This window comes from Mastigoproctus giganteus, chromosome 13 (genome assembly GCF_048544385.1).
Source record: "Mastigoproctus giganteus isolate SK-2022 chromosome 13, ASM4854438v1, whole genome shotgun sequence".
Lineage (NCBI taxonomy): Eukaryota > Metazoa > Arthropoda > Arachnida > Uropygi > Thelyphonidae > Mastigoproctus > Mastigoproctus giganteus.
Window position 1 is genome coordinate 96,010,998 of NC_143587.1, and position 13,345 is coordinate 96,024,342.

Here is a 13,345-nt window from a genome sequence, read left to right on the forward strand (position 1 = left end):
AATAATAATAATAATAATAATAATAATAATAATAATAACCACTCTGTGTAATTGGTAGCAATACCCAACATGAGGTGGAATCCCCATTCAGGGAGAAATAATATAAGAGCAATAATAATAATAAGTATCTAAATGTGTAGGCAAGAAATAAAATTGATAGAAGAGGTATAAATTATAGAAAGTCTCCTATCCTGCACATATTGCATTTTCACTTGGCCCATTGTTTAGCTGCCAATTTCTGACTTTCGAAAAAACTGGAGATCAAGCATTTTTAGGATAAAACAGGTTTATGGACCAAAACAGGCATATACTACAGGTTTTTTGCCAAAAGCAGGAGTGCTTCCTAAAAAAACATGAGGGAAAACAAGAGATATTTTAAATTCCATAGTACACTAGAAATTAAATTTCACCAGCAAAATACACATTTTATATTAAATGTGTACAGTATGATTTTAAAAGTTAGCATATTTAATATTTTTCTGTCTGTGGATTTCTATTTGATATTCTATAAGACATCAATTGATTCTGATTGCTTCAAGAAAGATACTATTGCAGACTTGACCCTCTTCAGAATTATTCAGTAAAGTTTTGCTCATAACAGTGGCCCTGCTGTCTAAATATGAATATCAGGACCATTTCCAAAGCTTCACCAGAAAGAGGAGAGGACCTGAACTCTCAGTTTTTGTTTATCTAACCTGGCTGAATTACCTCTCATGCTTAAGCACTTCAGTGAGGAATTGTTAAAATGCCAAGTATGATTTGAGATAATTTGTTCCATTTCAAGCTTCCTTGTGCACTTCCCTGTTGTGTAAGTTCTCCAACTAAGGACCACCGTACATCAGTTCCTTCTTTTTTCAGTGCCTCCGTAGCCAGGTGGGCAGGAGCAGCAGTGCGTAGCACACGCTTCTTGATTAGACCAGGGTTCGAGCCCATGACCACTGCATATCCATGGAGCAATATGGCCTTAGTTGCTAATGCTCCTAAAAACCAAATAACAAACAAACAAACCAAACCTTCTTTTTTCCTAACAGCGTCTGATAAGTTCACGCACTGAAACTGACAGAATTGATGCTGCAAAACATCTATTGCTTCATCTATGTCTTTATTATTAATGCCACCAAGAAGTACTGGGAAACTTGTCCATAAAAAATTCGAAATTTAAAAATCATGCACTGCCAAGTGACAAAATTTGATACCTCAGCATTCATAAGAACGTCATTTTTCAATGAAAACTTGTGCACCATCTAGTCAATAAATTACTTCCTCACTGAGAAAAAGAACAGAATCTTCAATCCCTTCTTTAAACTTCCCATGACTTTGGAAGCAGAAATGACTATGACTAAATCAGAATCATTCTTAATCATCCTTTCTCTGGTTTATAGTCTGCTATGGTAATCAATTACCACAGCAGATTAAAACATAAGAAAGATTTATGAGTAATGACCTCAGTAATTTAAGATATTACCTACTATTTCAGATTTTCAAACGTGGGCATAATGTTTAAAAGAAAAAAACAAGCAAACTGCTTTATTCAAGCAAGAAGAAAGAGTTTCTGAATGATTGAGGGTATCATGTCTAAAATTTTCAATTTGCTTGTGGTAAAGAAATCCAGTTTAGGATTGATTTGCTATTTTTCTTTGCATCCTTTGCCAAAGATTTCTCATAATCTGCCTTAGCTTGCCTAACATCTTTTGTCACTTGATTGCAGACTAGTTTATATCTACCACAGGCTTCAATATCGCCCAATAATTTATATGCATCCTATGTATTTTTTCTTCTTTGCTTCAAGTGTCATTAGTTCATGTGACATCCATTTAGGTCTAAGCCTTGAACAGTATTTCTTAATTAGTATGAAAAGCCTAGTACCTTCTATGATTATTTCCTTGAATGCTTCCCGTTTAGATTTTGCTGATGGTACCATCATCAGTTAGTCCCACTGTAGTTACCTTTATGAAAGCAAAAACCCTTTCCTTTACCCTTGACGGTAGTCACATCTTTAAGTAAATCCCACACCAATACACTGTGAGCATTGCCATCTAGTGGTTCTTTTATCTAAAGATTTTTAATGCATGAATAATCACTGATGATAATCAGATCAAGAGTATAATCGTCTCTTGCTGCCGCTCTAACATGCTGCTGCAGAATACAGTCATCCAATAAATCCACAATAATCTTGCTAGAGTGCGAGTGACCAACCTACAAATTCCAGTCAATATCTGAAAAGTTAAAATCTCCTATTACAAGATAGTCTGATTTACTGGTCCACTCTGTTGCTCTGTACAGTTGATTTGTTGTTCTCACCAGTCATTAGGCTTATAACACCCTCCTATTTTCATTTTTTCTTTCCTAGTGCTTATGTTACACCAAACTGACTCAACATTGCACTGGCCACTCATGTCAATTGGATGCACCTTAGATTTCATGTATTTCTTAACTAACAGCATAATTCCCCCCCCCCCCACCATGTCTATCCTTTCTGTACAATTGTACTCACCATATTCAAATTCTGCATCCTTTATATCTGAGTGACACCATGTCTCTGACACCCCACAATGTCTGCATTTCATGACTTGACCAGCACTTCAAATTCATCAAATTTATGTATTATGCTCCTAGTACCTGTTCTTACTCTTAGTTATACAGCCCTAACACAGTCCATATATTTAACTGTTCCATGATGACTCATAACAGGCCTTGGAATCCCAGACACCTTGCTTTGCTTTCCAGGCTGCTGTATATTCCCACAGAAACGGCGTAAGAATCATTTTAACCTCCACCTGTGGCTATTGCAGAGCCGGTATTTCCGTGACCCAGGCAAAAAGATTTTTTGGTGCCCTTTACTAAGGATATATTTATTTTTGCCTCATTGTTCTTCTGTTTTTGGCATCCCTTAAAGAATGCCACCCTGGACAGGACCCTGCCAGCCTGTACCTTAATCCGGCACTGGGTTATTGTTAGTCCATGTTTCCCTCCCAAGCTTGCACTTTTCCAACCCAGCTAATGCTGCCTTGATAGCATTAGCAAATATTCTTACACCCTTTCTATTTAAATATATCCATCTGTCACAATTGAGAGGAAACCATCTTCATGACAAATTACAAAAATGATTGTGTATTTGGGCAGGAATTATACTCCACACACACAAACCTATTCAGGAAAAGAAAGTGATGTTATAAAACTTCCCTCTATTATATCTTAGAAAAGATACCGTTCATCAAAAATCCCCAGAAGTGTTTTCAGCTTATTCTGCATTCAGCTAATTAGGTTTCCATACACTATTTACTGTACACCCAGTACATCACACATTAAGTGCAGTGTGATATTATGTTATGCAATGGCAGAAATATATACAGCTTTTTAGTATGTCAATATGCTCTCATATCAAAATCCTGCAGAAGTGCTCTGGCTTCAAGATTTGCAGTGTCTTATTTTCAAAAGATCGCATCTTTTGAAAATAAGGAGGAGTTTGTTGTTTGTTATTTGGTTTTAGGAGCATTAGCAACTAAGGCCATATTGCTCCGTGATAAGTGGTGGTCATTCCCTGACCTTTCCGCATCCTCCATATTTGGTGGTGACGGGCTCGAACCTCGGTCTAATCAAGAAGCGGGTGCTACGCACTGCTGCTCCTTCCCACCTGGCTATGGAGGCGCCATAAGGAGGAGTGGCGGGATTGACGGATACATTACAATGGAAGGGAAAGAGCTAAAAATGGTTAACAACTTCAAGTATCTAGGAAGCACCATTACAAAGACTGGAGTGATAGACAAAGTAATAAGTAGAAGGATACAAGCAGGCGGGAATTTCTATAGGCAAACAAGAAATCTGATCGGGAACAGGAACATACCACTGAAGTGTAAGGCTATATATCAGGCCTATTACATACCAATTCTGATGTATGCATCTGAAACTTAGACTATGAGGAAAAAGGATGAAAGCAGAATTCAGGGGGCAGAAATGAGATTTGTGAGGAGCATAGCCGGAAAGATAAGATGCAACAAAATCAGGAATGATGTGATTAGGGAGAGAATTCAGGTTGAAAAACTCCAGAATAGGACTGAAAGGTCTCGTTTGAAATGGTTTGGACATGTCAAGAGGATGAACGAAAGGCATTTGCCAAGAAGAATGTTTGATTTACAATTAAGGGACAAAAGACCAAGAATGAGATGGCAAGACATGATAAAGACCAATGTCATTAAGAGAGGAGGAAACTGGAGTGAAATCAATGATGGAGAGAAGTACATGGACAGGGCATGGTGGCAAGGCTTCATATGTTGACCTGTGGAATAGCAGAATGATGACAGATGATGATGCCTCAGTTTGAAAAAGTCGTTCACTATGATGAAGCATGCACAAGTCAACAGAAAGTCTACAAGTGGCTGAAAAAGTTTAACTCTTTGCTGGACACATTCGTGGTAAATTGCCACCACAGTGACTTCAATTTTAATTCCTTTCATCATTTGCTTCACTTTTGATCTGTACCATTAATTTCTTTGTTATTGAAGAAGTTTGGCCATAAAAAAATACACTTTTTTAGGCTTTGTTAAGCCTCTTCTTGCAGGTAATTATTAAGCATTCTAAAATATGAATTTGTGATTAGCAGCTTTTTATTAACCAATTATTGAGCATGGTGGTGGTAGTGATTCTGTGTTTGATAATAGCATCTTGCAAGGTCAATGCTCCACTTGTTTTAGACGATGTTTATTGCGATAATATCATAATAAAATAAATTTCAGTCACAATAGTATATAATGCTAATATATGCTCTTGTTGTCATATGAGAGCTGCCATAAGAGGGAGAGTGAAAGATGCTGGGGACTGAGGGCCCATTTGTTTCGTTGTGTTGTCATATCTGTCACATTTATCATAGGTGTCATATTGAAGAAAATGAAGAATCAAAAAATCCCAGGTGAAGATGAAGTTACTGTAGAGTTGTTAAAATTAGGAGGAAGAGACATGACACAGAAACCTTTCCTAATGTATTTTGTGAAGAGTCTGACAAGACTCTTCACAAAATACATTAGGAAAGGTGTGATGCCTAAGGTGTGGAATAATGCAATCATAATTTTGCTACATGAGAAAGGAGAGAAATCAGAAATTGGAAAATTATAGACCAATTAGCTTGTTGTCCCACATCTACAAGTTGTTCACAAGGGTTATTACTAACAGATTAGAAAGAATACTTGATGAGAATCAACTGAAAGAGCAAGCTGGTTTTAGGATAGGGTTCTCAACTATGGATCACCTTTACATAATATGCCATTATGCCTGGCATTTGTGGAATTATGAAAAGGCATTTGACTCCATACAGCATAAAGCAATGTTTCGGGCACTGGAAAGACATCCCATACATTATGATTTTGAAGAAAATATATGAGAATGCTACCTCCTTTATTATATTAGACAAAGACAGTAGCAAATTTAAAATTGAGAAAAGAGTTCGACAAAGAGATGCAATATCAAGTTGTTTACTGCTACCCTTGAAAAAGCTTTCAGAAGATTGGACTGGTTGCAGAAAGGAGTCAATGCGAATGAAGAGTACCTAAACCAGTTACAATTTGCAGATGACATTGTGATCATAAGCGATGATCCTGAAGAATTAGAGAAATCTTAATCAGTTATGCAGAGTTGTAAGGATTTCGGACTAAGGATGAATATGGTAAAAACAAAAGTAATGATGAACAAGTATGCCACAGGAAGGGATATAATGATTGAAGGAGCAGAAATTTAAAAGGTGGATTCATACACTTATCTTGGACATGTCACTAGCTGTAATAATGATAAATGGCTGGAAGTCAAAAGAAGAATAAATTTTGGATAGTAGCATTCAGAATATATAGTCACATACTGAGAAGCAATATCCCAATTTATCTGAAAAGTAAAATAATGAACCAATGTATACTCCCCACCATGACTTATGGAAGTGAAACTTGGGCACTCACCAAAAGGATAGAAGAGAACCTGAGAACTACACAGTGAAGAATGGAATGAATTACATTAGTAATCAGACTGTTGGATAAGAAGAGAAACACATGGATTAGACAGCAAACTCAAGTAAAGAACATTCTTATCAAAACTAAAGAACTGAAATCAACTTGGGCAGGACAATAGCTCAAAGACATGATGACAGATGGACTAAGAAAATAACAGAATGGTATCCAAGAGACAACAACGAACATTGACAAATGAAATTCAAGAATTTGTGGGCAGTAAATGGAAGGGTATTACACCAAACAGAACAAACTGGAAAGTTGCTGGAAAGGCCTTCATTCTGCAGTAGACTGAAAATGGCTGATGATAATATGCTCTTAGGTTGTCCAAATAATGGAAACACCTGATATGAAAATAGTAGTTTTTGTAATCATTGTATGATGTATTCATGAACATACAATAATAATTTTCTGTTTTTGTTTCTTGCAGGTAGTACTGTGAAGAAAAAATGATAAAAGCTGATGTTTATTTAGAGGTGATATGAAAAGTTATATAAAGAAAATGACCTGTCTGAATTCCAAAGAGATCAAATTGCAGGTGCAAATTTAGTAGGGAAATTGGTGACTAAAACTGCTGATATGTTTAACATATCCAGATTAATTGTATCAAAAGTGATATCTGCATTCACCAAGTATAGAAAAACAATCTATTGAATGAATTGTGTTAGAAAATCAAAACTGACTGAAAGAGACCACCAGACACTGAAAAGGTTTAGAGCCTGAAAATATAAAACTACTGCCTCAAAAATAACTGCAGAACATAATGTGAGTCTCAGCAACCCAGTTTCTAGCAAAACAGTTCAAACTTCATAAAGCCAAAACTTATTGCAGTCACTCTTGACAAGCCACTTGTTATTGATGGTAATGCTAGACAGAAGGTGCAATGGTGTAAGGAGGAGCACAAAAACCTGAACCCCCGATAAGTGGAAACATGTCATACTTTCAGACAAATGCCAAAGGAAGCAAATCATCCTTGATTGTTTTAAGCCAACTATCAAATATGAAGGGGGAGGATCAACGTTGTTTTGGGACAATATCACGGTATTCTTTAGTTCCTATCATCACCTTGAATGGGTGAATTACTGCCACTTAATATTGGGGACCAGGCTCAGCCTGTGGTGCAAATATTGTTTCCCACAAGCAATACTGTTTAAAGATAATGCTCCAATACACACAGCCAGATGTGTCTAGTCTTGGTTTGAGGAGCATGAAACTGAGGCTAAGCATCTCCCATGGTCTGCACAATCGCCAAACTTAAAATGTTACTGAACTACTGTGAGCATATTTGGAGAGGAGAGTGAGATTTCCTCCACCTTCATCACTCAAGGAGCTTGAAGAATGGTCCAATATTCCTCTTACGACAGTTCAAGATTTATTGGAATCTATTTCACATAGAATACAAGCTGTTTTAAAAGCAAAGGGTGGCTTGATACCATATTAGTGCATACCTGTAATTATTTTTATCACAAGTGTTTCCATTATTTTGTCCACCCATTGTATATGATATAGTGGTTAATGATATTAACCACTGCACCACATATATCAAAGTGGAGTTATAATTATAATAATACCATTGATAAATGAGGTAAAATAAGGTTTATAATAAAAAAGACTAGGTAGTAATTGTACAGTCTGACACAGACTTGTCAGAGCAGTGCACATAAGCAGTTAGAACAGCTCATAGGTTCTGTCAATAGTATAGAGGATACTCAACCAGATGGATAAAGAGGTGGTTATCCCATTATATATATATATATATATATATATTTTTTTTTTTTTTTTTTGTAATAAGAGCTTTTATGTGCTCAATATCTCCTATATTCTTTATAGACAGACTTCTTATCCAACTCTCCTAGTCCATCACGTGAAATAAATAAATTATAAAAAACTGATAAGCTTCATCTTAATGTGTTCTATACCATCAGAACGAATGCAAATTAATAGTCCGGGATCACCATCGAGGCCCCAACCTGACCCCAAAACCATTAACCGCGACGCAACTATCGCCATAGGAAAACATCATGTCAAAATTTCAAATAGTATTAAAAAAAACAATTAACAAATGCATGAAGACATCTTCTTCCTCCTTAAGTTGGACAAGAACTTTTCAATCATATGTGTTCACAGGATGGAACGAAACTAAAAAATGCTGCTGCGTCCTTATTTAAAAGAAATTTAATCTTCATCACGCATGCATTCATAGGACCAATCGTCTGATATTAAAAAAGGTCTATGAATGTTGATAGAATTTTTACATAATTTTATTTCAAGCATTTCTGCGATAAGTGGTTTACTATAATTATTTTTTCTTCATTAAAGAGAAACACGTGACCTTCATTTACAGCATGAATAGCAGTAAAGCTTAATAGACGGTACTCACCTTAGTTGATCTGCTTAATTACATGAAGTTGGGGTGGAAATGAAGTTTAAATTGAAGTTTAAAATAAATTAAAATAAGTTGAAATAAGTTAGTTGAATGAATATGGAATTATTAAAATTTTGTTCAAGGAAATAGAAGTGCACTACCTGGTCCCTGGTTGTCATTTGAAAAATTGAAATATAAAATAATATGAAATAAGCGAGGCCAATAGTCACAATGAGCGACTTTCGTATTAAATGTCTTCGGTTGGCAGTGATAAGAAAGAAAAAAATCATGTATATGAAGGATTTCTATTTCCTGTTTTGTTTAACGCGAAAATTCAACACCCACCACGTAGAACCTATGTAAGACGAGTCGGATTCTTTGCAAGAAATGCTATAAACCAAATCATGTGTTTGTTGCAAGGAAGGATTAGTTAAACATTTTCTTAATAATGTATGCAATTTATTTATAGGTTTAGCTATTATTTTCATATCTGTGCCTTTACACAACTCATTCAGTTTATTATACCAATATTCTATATACGGAACTGTAATAAAATGCTTTTTGTCTATATTTGTTTTCTGGTAGCTGTTTTTTTATCTTTTCTTGGGTGATCAGCTTAATTTTATTAATAGAAGTGATTGTATAGTCTCTATTAAGGAATGTTTGTTATTTGGTTTTTAGGAGCATTAGCAACTAAGGCCATATTGCTCCAGGGATATGCGGTGGTTATTCCCTGACCTTTCCGCATCCTCCGTATTTGGTGGTCATGGGCTCGAACCCCAGTCTAATCAAGAAGCGTGTGCTACGCACTGCTACTCCTGCCCACCTGGCTACAGAGGTGGCCTATTAAGGCCGCCTCTGTAGTTCGTTTATCTCCATAGTTTGTTTATCTTTGTTAGTTCGTTTATCTCAGCCTGTAACCCACTCTATATGGTGAAATATTTAAAAGCACTTAAAAACTGGTTTAACATGACCGATTTTTTATAAGTGTATGGGTGATAGCTCTTGTAATGTAATAACATACCCATGTTTGTAGGCTTCTATAAATACTAAAATTTAATCTATCTTCCTCCCTTTGTAATGTGAAATTAAGAAAATTAATTGATCGGATATCATCCTTCTGTGTTTCCAAAGTGAAATTCAGTCTGGTATGAATGTTATTTAATACTTATAAAACAGAATTTATAGTGATCTGATTAGTTATAATAAGCATACTGTCTAGATATCTACAGTAATACGAGATTTCTGGTATAAATGGATTCAAGTAAACATTCTCTATTTTATCTAAGTATAGTTCTGCAATGAGTCCACTAATGCTAAGGCCCACAGGTAAGCCAAAAATCTGTCTGTATATTTTATCTTGGAATAAAATATAATTGGCGGAAACTAATAACTTAATGAGATCAAAAATTTTTTCTTTGGGGAGTCTGGCATTATTGATATTGATATTACTATCATTAAGTAAATCCCAAATAATATCTAATGCATATGACACGTTTACATTAGTGTACATAGATGCTACATCTAGAGAATATAGTTTGTGGTCTTTCAATTTCTTAAAAAGAGAGTTGTAATTTTTAATGGGATATTTTAAAATCTCTCAAATGGTTTTATGATAGAATAAACAAATGTGGACAAAGACGAATTTGCGATTGCAAAGGTGGATTTGCAATTTGTACAGAGCTGTTTGTCTGCACAGACAAAAAAAAAAAAAAAAAAAAAAAAGGCATTTTTTAGTTTCATTCCATCCTGTGAACACGCATGATCGAAAAGTTCTTGTCCAACTTAAGGAGGAAGAAAATGTCATCATGTATTTGTTATTATTATTTTTTTTTCTAATACTATTTGAAATTTTGACATGATGTTTTCCTATGCTGATAGTTGCGTCACAGTTCATGGTTTTAGGGTCGGGTTGGGGCCTCAATGGTGATTCCGGACTATTAATTTGCATTCGTGCTGACGGTATGGAACACATTAAGATGAAGGTTATAAATTTTTTCATAATTTATTTATTTCGTGTGATAGATTAGAAGAGTTGGATAAGAAGCCTGCCTATAAAGAAATTAAGGTAATCCCTGTATAACTAACTAATATATATATATAGTGAATTAAAACCAGTAGAGATAACAGAAAGATAAAAATCGTTTAGACAAATCAAATGCACCAAAGCATGCAAAGCAGCAGCAAAGGATGCAGATGTATATATAATAGTAAATGCCAATGCTACTAACACAAGGCTACAAGGAAAAGAATAGATTAAAGATTAAAGCCAGCATAGGCTAAATGGCAAAATGGAGTTACAAACAAGCCCATCTAAAGACTGAAAAACATAAATGGGTGTATTTTTAAGAATAGTATTGCACAAAGCAGCAGATAACTAATTCTTAAATTGATAAAATTTTTAAGAAATTGTATTAAAGAGTAAAAACAGATAAGACATTTGAAGGTTAAATAAACAGGATAGGATATGGCAACTGCACCGAAGTGTGCAAAGCAACAGCAATGGATGCAAATGTAAATATATGATTATTATAAAAATATGACAAATAAAAATAAAGATGATGGTAGTATGAAATGCCCGAAAAGCCACAGTCCAAAAAAGGAAGATAGCCAAAAATGTAGTAACTTTTAAAATAAAAATTCCATCAGAATGTCAAAAGAAAGTAACGGCAGCCTACATTAGATAAAGGCAGGAAAAAACTTCAGAATGGAGAAGAAAAGCAAATATGCAATTAATAAAAAAAATAAAATAAAATCTGATGATGGCAAAGTGAATATTGATACGTGAACAAAATTCAGTTTATTTCTCTTTGTTTCTAAAAACACTGCTTAAAATCTATTATTGAGGTCACTAGTCCTCCATTTTTTTCATAGTTCTCTGTCATGTTAGTTGCTGTATTATTTAACAGATTTGTCCCTATTTGTTACTGCTTGGTTTGCAGTTATTGGTTTGACCTCATGTATTTTCTCGTTGCCATTTTCAGGTATAACTGTTTAATCTTCCAGCTTTTTATTTTTGTTTTACTAATTTTTACTTAATTGTATCTTCTTTTTTAAAAACTGCATTAAAAACTACCTTGTCCATACTATGTAAGAGATATCTTTCCATTTCATTTATATTTCCCCCCCCCTTGCATAGCTATTGGCAAGCATGTAAACGCAGTCCTTTGATGCATGGTTAGATGTAGTCTCCTGATGATATACCTGATCATGTATCAATATTCACTTTGCATCATCAGATTTTATTTTATTTTTTTTATTAATTGCATATTTGCTTTTCTTCCCCGTTTTGAAGAATTTTTGCAAAATTTTTTCCCGCCGTTATCTGATGTAGGCTGCCGTTAATTTCTTTTGACATTCTGATGCAATTTTTATTTTTAAGGTTACTATATTTTTCGCTATCTTCCTTTTTCGGCCTGTGGCTTTCCGGGCATTTCATACTACCATCATCTTTATTTTTATTTGTCATATTTTTATAATATTTATATATTTACATTTGCATCCATTGCTGCTGCTTTGCACACTTTGGTGCATTTGCCATATCCTATCCTGTTTATTTAACCTTCAAATGTCTTATCTGTTTTTACTCTTAAATATTTTATCAATTTAAGAATTAGTTATCTGCTGCTTTGAGCGATACTATTCTTAAAAATACACCCATTATGTTTTTCAGTCTTTAGATGATTTTATTTGTAACTCTGTTTTGCCATTTAGCCTATGCTGGCTTTAATCTTTAATTAATCTATTCTTTTCCTTGCACCTTAAGTGTTACTAGCATTGGCATTTACTATTTTATATATATATATATATATATATATATTTTTTTTATGGAAACCCCAAACACGAAAGGTATTAGAACCTATAGTACCATGCATGAGTTGAAATTTGAGAAGACGAAAGAAGATATTTGTTGACATTAGACTTGGAACTTCTGTAGATTGTAATTTTCAGGAAATACGTATTAAGAAAGGTTGTTCCAGAAAATGGAAGTTGAATGATTAAATAAGGAAGAAAAAAAGTTGGCTCTGTACGTTTGGAGTTGGACAGTGGATGTTGACTGGTTGTGGCATGCGTTCGGACTGGTTTGGAAGAGAGAGCAGGAGTTATAGAAGCCAATTCAGAAGAATGGTGCCTGTGGAAAGTATTTATAGAAAAGGCAGGCAGCAGAAACAGAATATCCATGAGACAGAGAGTGGAGAGATGTATTAGAGATGAGTCATTAATTAACCTAAGTGCCCTCTTTTGAATGGAATCTAGAAGCCTAAGAGAGGTTTTGGGGGCACCGCCCCAGTTGTGGAAAAAATATTCCACAGTAGGGTGGATTTGCAATTTGTACAGAGCTGTTTGCTCTGTACAAATTGCAGAGCTGTATGTCTGGACAGACAAAAAAAATGTGGAACTGTTTGTCTGTACAGCTCCGTACAGAGCTGCACAGACAAAAAAAAAAAAAAAAAAAAAAAAGTGGAACTCTGTACAGAGCTGTTTTGAAGAAAAGTAATGCCAAGAGTGAAAGAGAAAATTCAATTTTTTGGATGCACAGAAGAAATATCTGTAATGTGCTTATGTCATGAGAGATTAGAAGTCAGGGTAATATACAGATATATGATCTTGCCTAGAAATCGAAGTGTTATTGAAGATTAGCATAGGAGCAAAAGAATCTTTTTTTTTTTTTTTTTTTTTTTTTTTGAGATATAAGACAGGAATGAGTTTTAGAAGGATTGAAATCAACTAAGTTATCTATGCCCTACTGGAAAATTACCTGGAGATCAACATTTAAGTAATTGGTAGTGGATATTTGAGAAAGTGTAGCTGTTTGTGCAGGACAAGGTTTCTCAAACTGGAAGATTAAATGCAATTTGCTATCATCACAAAATTATGGATAGGATTTCTGGTCAATGGAGGAAGTTCATTAATATACAAGAGGAAATGAGTGGGAGAATAACTGAACCTTGGGAACACCAGCATTAGTGGGGAAGTTATAAGATAGAGAACC

The 13,345-nt window shown here is 34.8% G+C and overlaps 1 protein-coding gene across 4 annotated transcripts in view; it reads right to left on the bottom strand.

Annotated features, from left to right (window-relative positions):
* The window catches only part of LOC150076271 (uncharacterized), a 695,145-nt gene that overhangs the window by 89,453 nt on the left and 592,347 nt on the right, over nt 1-13,345 (bottom strand). The gene's annotated exons all lie outside the window — the stretch shown is intronic.